The 7,782-nt window shown below is 42.3% G+C and overlaps 1 protein-coding gene across 1 annotated transcript in view; it reads right to left on the minus strand.

The window, feature by feature from the left end:
* LOC141103501 (occludin-like) overlaps positions 1 to 5,002 on the minus strand; it is a 143,227-nt gene extending 138,225 nt beyond the window's left edge. Inside the window, exon 1 of the mRNA XM_073593168.1 lies at positions 4,191 to 5,002. The gene's annotated coding sequence lies outside the window, so the exon portion shown is untranslated. The remainder of the gene's footprint in view (positions 1 to 4,190) is intronic.
* Between the last annotated feature and the right edge of the window lie 2,780 nt (positions 5,003 to 7,782).

A 7,782-nucleotide genomic window follows, 5' to 3' on the forward strand; every position in this document is an offset into this window, starting at 1 on the left:
GTATTGCTTCCTTTGTGTGAAATCCCTGGTGTTCATGCAAGTCCCCCTGCTTTCCTATTAAAAACTGACCACACTAAGCAGGACAGCGTGGACAGTTTTCTGGCTGTGCTGGAACTCAGCCTACTCTTCTCCAATGATCAGACTGATACTGAATGGTCTTCCCCCTGCACAGCCATTCACTGGGAAGACCAGTGTGCTGCCATTTCTCCTCTAGCTTATGCAGCTGAGAACAGAGGGTACATGATTACTTATAAAAAGGGGGGATAGGGTATTTATAATGTTTTTTTTAAATGTATACACAAAGTTTTGCCTTTCATTTCTATTTTAAACTGTATGTGTTGTTCTACAAGGGTTCACATAAACATTCATCTTGTGCCTCTTACATAACACAAATGTGTGATGGCAAAAAGGGTGGGTTTTAATGACCATACATCACACATATGGCTTCATGGATGGCTGAGGTGTTTGTGCTGAGAGTGTGCTCCTTGTGAGATTCCAGCACAGTGACTGCGCCATCATAGACAGCACCCAGTCTCTAGTAATGATCAGGAACAGGCAGGACTGGCAAGAGGTCACAAGATCAGGCAGGCCTTCCAACCCCCTTGGTGTAAACACCCATTTAAAAGGGCCACTGGGGCTGGGCGGGATAGGGGTAGCCTCCCTGGCGGTTTTCCCGAGTGTGGCTCGGGGTTGAAATTCAGTACCATTAGCGGTAACCCCGAGCCACACTCGGGATCGCATTGCAGGATCCTGGGGCGGCGTTACTTACCTTGTCCCCGGGATCCTGCGATGTCCCCCGCAGTGTCCGAGGACTCCGTCCTCCTCCGAAGCCTCTCTGTGCCAGGCTCCGTTCCCTGCGAGCGTCGCGACGCAGGGGGGCGGAGCCTGGCGGCAAATTCAAAAAAATGTCAAAATCATAACACATACAGTACTGTAATCTTACAGATTACAGTACTGTATGAAATGATTTCACATCCCTTTTGTCCCCAGTGCTCTGGCCCATGCCCTGCATGCAGTTTTACATGATATACACTGTTCTTTCTGCCTGGAAACTGGAGATTGTCCATAGCAACCAAAAAGTGTCCCTTTACGTCAAAAGTGGCTTTAGACCAGCTAGAAAACAGCGATAGTAAATTAGAACACTTGCAGAATTGAGCGATAGTGAATTGTGGGGAAATTTATTTTATTACTATTTTTTTTTAATTTTTTTTAATTATTTATTTTTATTTATTATATTATAATTTATGTTTTTGTGTTTCAAACTTTATCATACCCGGGATATATACTAGGCCAAATTTCCATGCAAAATAATTGTACCGCTTTCAGCACCTAAAATCCGAAATAATCATACCGCCAGGGAGGTTAAATGTATTCATTTATTTATTTATTTTTAGAGAAAGCCGTGTAAGTACCTGAAATTGCAAAGCAAAGATAGAGTACAGGAAGGTGTCAGTGATGAAGAAAGTCTACATGGTGGCCTCAGAAAGTCCATCCATAGTCTGTTCCAAATGTTACATCATAAAAGCAAAGGATCAAGTACAAGTGAGATAGCACAACTCCAAAAGAAGCAGCACAGTGAAACCCAGCGGGGATCCAGAGCTTAACATTGGGCGGTTATCAAAAAAAAAAAAAAAAAAAGCTGGCACTGATGTAATAGGATCAGCTCTCTGCCACAGATGAGCTACACACAACCATCAAGGATCATGGAATTGACTTTGAATCTGCCTGTTGCAGTCCATGTACAGCAGAGATCAGAATGTGAGAGGAAGAAGCAACACTAGGAGTCAATCATTTTATGTGCTGACAAGAAGTATGCTGACAGGAGCAGAAAGCAGAGTGATGGAGAGATGAGCTCAGTGCTGCTTCTCCTTTCACTATCCATCCAGGATAGTGTGGGTCCAGAAGGTTGGACGAATGATACGGGCCATCTGAACAAGCTGGTTTTGTTTTCTTATCTTTTAATGGGCTATTCATTTTTATATTATTTTTGTTGGAGCAGCGGCAGCCTGTTCTTCAGGGGCGCAGGGGCGCCGCCCCCCTATCCATGCCTCTGGCCCCTTAATCTACATGTGGGGCGCTGGGCACATGTATTTCAATGGGGTTTCTTTTTGAAGCGAGTATTAGATAGGCTCCAAAAATGGGTGGGCCGTGCCCCAAGCCCACCCAGTTGTGTGACAATAGCAAATGAATATTCACTATTGTCACACTGATTCTCCTCCCGGCCAATCAGGAAGCGGGTCCTGAGACCCATTTCCTGATTGGCCAAAAGGAGAAGCGATCCTATTGGCTGTGAAGGAGGGAGGAGAAAGAGCACAGATGCAAGGGAAGCTGCCGTCCGTCGCCCGGAGGGAAGCACTGGCCGCTCCATAGATATGGTAAGTGTCCGTCTGACCAACAGAGGGTGGCTGTTGGCTGTGGGTGCATTGTTTGCCGCCCCCCCCCCCCCACCCCCCAAAAAAAAAAAAAAACACCAGGCGGCACTGGGTTGGAGTTCTGCTCACAAATATATAGGGTGTCATTTATTAATATTGTATAAGGAGTTATGCCAATACTTGAAAACTGAAAGGCAGAACGCATCGTTATTCAGTTCTGTAAAGTTTTAAAAGCAACGTTTCTAGAAGCAACGTGTTTCACTTTATATTGTAATCCTCATTCTATGCATCCTTATATAAGAGGCACTTGTGCATTCTATGAAGTCATTAAAGAAACACAGTGACCCCTGACCTTCTTCTGAAAATGCAAGTTGCCCGGCTGTTCTGAGAATGTTCTGAGTCTTAGAACCAGAAATAGCATGCAGATCAGGAAAGTAATTTCAGAAGTCCTTATCTGCATATTTGTTTCAATCAGTGGGAGCTGTTGTTGCTGTCTTGTTTGTGAAAGTACAAGCTGTCATTCTAATCCTGGCTCAACTAACAAATAAGTATCTGAATTGAAACAATGATATGACTTACCAACAATAATAACAGTATTAATACAATATACCTGCAACTTGTGCCTTAGGCCTCATGCAGGGGTGGTAAAAATGCATAGTAGAGCTGCATTGGCCAACTGCTCTCCCTTAAGCTGCAAAAGGCAGTGGGAGTGTTTATATGCTGTAGTCGCCCCCGCTGCGAAAAACGCCCAGCTTGCTGCAATTTTGCAATGTTAAAGTGAACCGGGAACCACCGCAAATGCTCCGCAATCGTGTTCAATGCATGCGGTTGCATTGCATTTGTTGAAAAAAATAAGGTTAAAACAGGCAGTGTGGAGGCATCGCATCACCTGTCAGTCGCCTCTAAAAAATTATCCAAATGCAGATTCCCACTATAGAGTAGAGGTAGATTTGGACACACTACTAAATCTCCCCCTAAAGCATATATAAACCAAAGAACAAAAAGTAATAGTATTTTCTAAAATAGTCCTTAGATGTGGTGGCTGCGTTCGTTTTATTTTTTCACCTTTTCTCCCCTTCATTTTAATCTGGTAATTCTGCTATTAGCACTCTTTGATTTGATTTAATAGTAGGCTGTTTACTTTGCAAGGGGAGTTACAATTGGCAAGGAAATTTGCCCCAGAGCTTGGCAAATGTTATGAGGTTTCCCTTTGCAAAGAATACCCAATCACATGCAAGGAAACATTATTGGTAGATCAAAGTCAGTTGAGCTTCACCTCACTCACTAAACTCTAGAGAAAATCTTATGCAAAATTTCCCTTGCAAAGTGAACAGTCTATTTGCCTTTGGTAAATCAACCTCAAGAGCTTAGTAAATGAGGTAAAGCTTCACTATGCAAAGAATACCCAATCACGTGCAAGAAAAAAATTTAAAAACAGCATTTTTGCTTGCATGTGATTGGAAGTCAGCAGAGCTTCAGCAGAGCTTCTGCTTATTTACTAAGCTATGGAGCAATTGCTCCTGCAGAGTGCAGCTGCACTTTGCAAAGTGCACAGTCTATTTGTCTTTAGTAAATCAACCCCACAGAGTACAGGAAATTAACAGATTTCAGGCTGGATGAACAGGTATTTTTTTTTTTTTGTTAAATAGATTTAATAAAATACTTTCAAACGTATATTTACTGTAACAGTCCAAAATGCAGCAAGTGTACATCAAGTGTATTTCCACCTTTAATGTCAAATTTAAGACGCTTTCACTATTTGTTTTTGTGTTCCCATTCACACTGCATACCTAAAAATTATTTTTAAAAAATTCTTACCTCTCTAGTTTCTTTGAAGTAGGAACTAATGCCTGGAAAGCTTTGGCATATAAAGATTAGTCAGTACGCTTAAACCATGCTAGGACAGCCTGCTTCACTTCATCATCAGTGCTGAAATGACCTTTGGGGAACTCTTTTAGGGGTCCAAGCAGTCTTGGTACCCAGCGTGTGCTAACTTTTCGAAAATGCAAATGTTCGTGAATGATTGTGTTCACTGTTCCCACAAAAAGATTGGTCTCTTGTGCAATTTCACAACAGTTTATGCATAGATTATCCAGTATCATGCGTTCCACACTCTGAATATTCACAGGAATGACTGCTGTGGGCTGGGAACCACCACGGCCAGGATCGTCACTGACATCTTTGAAACATTTACACCATTCAAATGTCTTAATGCAGCTGAGCTTCTCATCACTGTACTGTGCTTGAAGTCTTCTGTAGATATCCGCGAGATTTACGCCATCGTTTTACAAGAAACGTCATCACCATATGCTGTTCCATCCATGCACTAACACTGTTGTCTGCCATCTTGATTAATGGTCTCTGGACTGGCCCGCGACATGCATAGCTCCCAACTGTACTTGATTTCGAGGGACTGTCCCTGATTTGGAACAAAGTCCCTCTGTCCCTCTTTCCTTCTCATTTGTCCCTCATTTTGGTCTGATCTATATAGTTGTATATAAAATGCACTATTTATCTTTCAAAAAGTGTTTCCCAATACTAAACCTTTCATCCAAATTCTAAATTCCTGCACTTGTAAATGTCAAAAGTCAGTATAAAGGAATAGTAGTAGTAAAAAAAAAAAAAAAAAAAGAGGACTTGTAGGTTTAACTAATAATTTTTGTATAATTTTTTTGTATAATTCTCCTTTAAGGGGGGGGGGGGGCGTGGCAGTGGTGTGTTTGTCCTATGTCTACGTACTTTTACTAATAAGTGTCCCTCGATCCCATCTCATAAAGTTGGGAGGTATGGACATGTGCGCTGCCTATCAGTACAAGCATACCCCACTTTTAAGTACACAATAGGGATTATGTGTAATAGGATACACTTGCTACTTACTACTGTGTGTAGTACCGCCATGCTAGCATCCCTTTATACCTGTAAAATTAAAAGTCCCGGTTTGACTTGAAGGCCCCTCATATTTTAAAAAAAGTTCTCGTGCCTGAAGTCAAGCTTTAACCCTTTTTTTAGAATAGACTGTGTGCACATGTAGTTTACAACTGATAAGATCTGCCAGCACAGTACAGACAGGGTTAACTAAGGTAATGGTAACTCCCGAACCCCCTTCTACAGCCTCCCAGCCCTCACCCCTATCTTAACATTAAGCTGGGTAGGTTTTTTACCTAAGTGACAAGCCAGTAAAAAGGTAAACTGGATTTTTAAAAATACATTATATTGTCAAAAGTATTGGGCCTGCCTGCCTTTACATGCACATGAACTTAAATGGCATCTTAGTCCTTACAGTTCAATATTGAGTTGGCCCACCCTTTGCAGCTATAACAGCTTCAACTCTTCTGGGAAGTCTGTCCACAAGGTTTAAGAGTGTGTCTATGGGAATGTTAAGGTCCATAAAGACATGGATGAGCGAGTTTGGGGCGTAGGAACTTGACCTATACCCAATAGAACACCTTTGGGATGAATTACAGTGGAGACTGTGAGTCGGGCCTTCTTGTCCACATCAGTGCCTGACCTCACAAATGTGCTTCTGGAAGAATGGTCAAACATTCCCAAAGACAGACTCCTAAACCTTGTGGACAGCCTTCACAGAAGAGTTATGTCGCGTACACAGGAGCGGTTTTGCTGTCCGAATAAACTCTGAAGATTTCTCCGATGGAATTCCGACGGAATTCCGCTCAAGCTGTCTTGCATACACGCGGTCACACCAAAGTCCGACCGTCAAGAACGTGGTGACGTACAACACGTACGACGAGACTAGAAAAAGGAAGTGCAATAGCCAGTGCGCCACCCTTTAGGCTCCTTCTGCTAATCTCGTTGGAACAGCATACAGACAAGCATTTTTTCCGATAGTAATTAGTTCCATCGGAAAAATATAGAACATGTTCTCTATCTAAGTCCTTCTGAATTTTCGACTGAAAAAGTCAGAAGGGGCGTACACATGGTCCAAATATATGATGAAAAGCTCCCATCTGACTTTTTCTGACGGAAATTCCGCTCGTGTGTACGCGGCATAAAAGCTGTTATAGCTGCAAAGGGTGGGCCAAGTTAATATTGAACCCTACAGACTAAGACTGGGATGCCATTAAAGTTCATGTCATGTAAAGGCAGGTGTACCAATACTTTTAACAATAAAGTGTATTTTTTTTAAGTTATAGTATGCGAATGGGAACATGTAATCAATATAAAGTAGGTGTCATTCCAATTTGGCTGCAAGATTGGAAATACACTTTAAAAAAAAAAAGTCAACAACAGGTCCCATGTTTCAGTCCTAGCAAGTTTCCTTTGAAACGGCTGTTGCTAGTAAAAAAGAAAACCTTTCCCATCACCTATGCCACTGATCCTAGCTGTTTATGGCTGTCCCTGGCTAGAAAATTACTGCATCTGACACACTTCTGTCAGTGTCAGATGCCTAGTCCTCCACTGAATGCAGTGGTTTCACCTGAAGGTCACTTCGTCACTGCTGAGTCCTATGTTGACATAGGGGCCGGTGGACTAATCCACAGAGCACAGAGAAGGGCGAGGCATCCAACTCCCGAAGTGGGTCCAAGGAAGGAGATGCTTCAGCCACTGTAGTTCTGCAACAGAGTAAAGATAGGGTAACAAGTGACTATAAACCCCCTTTTCTTTACAGGCAACTCATTTCCAACTTTTTTCCACTAACAACTAGCTCTATGGAATTATTAAAAAAAGTGGTTACAAGAGCAGTGTTTGCCATGGGTGTAAAATTTCTGTTACCATGTACATCAGTTACCTCGGAGACAAGGACTGTACCCTGGATTTTTGTGAGGCCACCCTACGCTCCATAACTACCCCATTGCTCCACACTAGCCCAACTACAGGGAATAGCAGGGACTAGGCTTAGGGTTTTCAGCACCTTTTTTCCAAATCCTCCCGCTGGATCACACCCTATGGGCTCCTTCAGGGAGGACTGGTGCCACACGGCGTACTCATCAGGACATACTCCCATGAACCCTTCACCAAGGGGTAACCTGAGCTACAGCTCTGTGCCTGACTACACAACTGGATATGACCAAGATAATTCAAATAAAATTAATATGTGGCGCTGCCCTATCCTTGTGTACCAACTCCAAATCGGGGAAATAAAAAATCACAGAGTGCTATAAAGCTATATCCTCCTCATATGTAATCTAATAACAATGCCCTGTGATGACCAAATAAGATCTACTTCAGTACATAAATGATGTAACATAAATCCAAGAAAATAGTGCATCAAACTATTATAGTATGATTCCTAGTGCTCATAAATATAATAAAGTGCCCCGTGCATAGTGCAAAAATTGCAACTCCTGTTGCGACTATTATGGCATAAAAAATATTCAAAAGTGACACATTGTGCAAAATTCACAAAAAGTGCATATGTGCAACTATAGTATGCGACTAAAAAACCCTGCAT

Source organism: Aquarana catesbeiana, linkage group LG01 (genome assembly GCF_042186555.1).
Source record: "Aquarana catesbeiana isolate 2022-GZ linkage group LG01, ASM4218655v1, whole genome shotgun sequence".
Taxonomy (NCBI): Eukaryota; Metazoa; Chordata; class Amphibia; order Anura; family Ranidae; genus Aquarana; species Aquarana catesbeiana.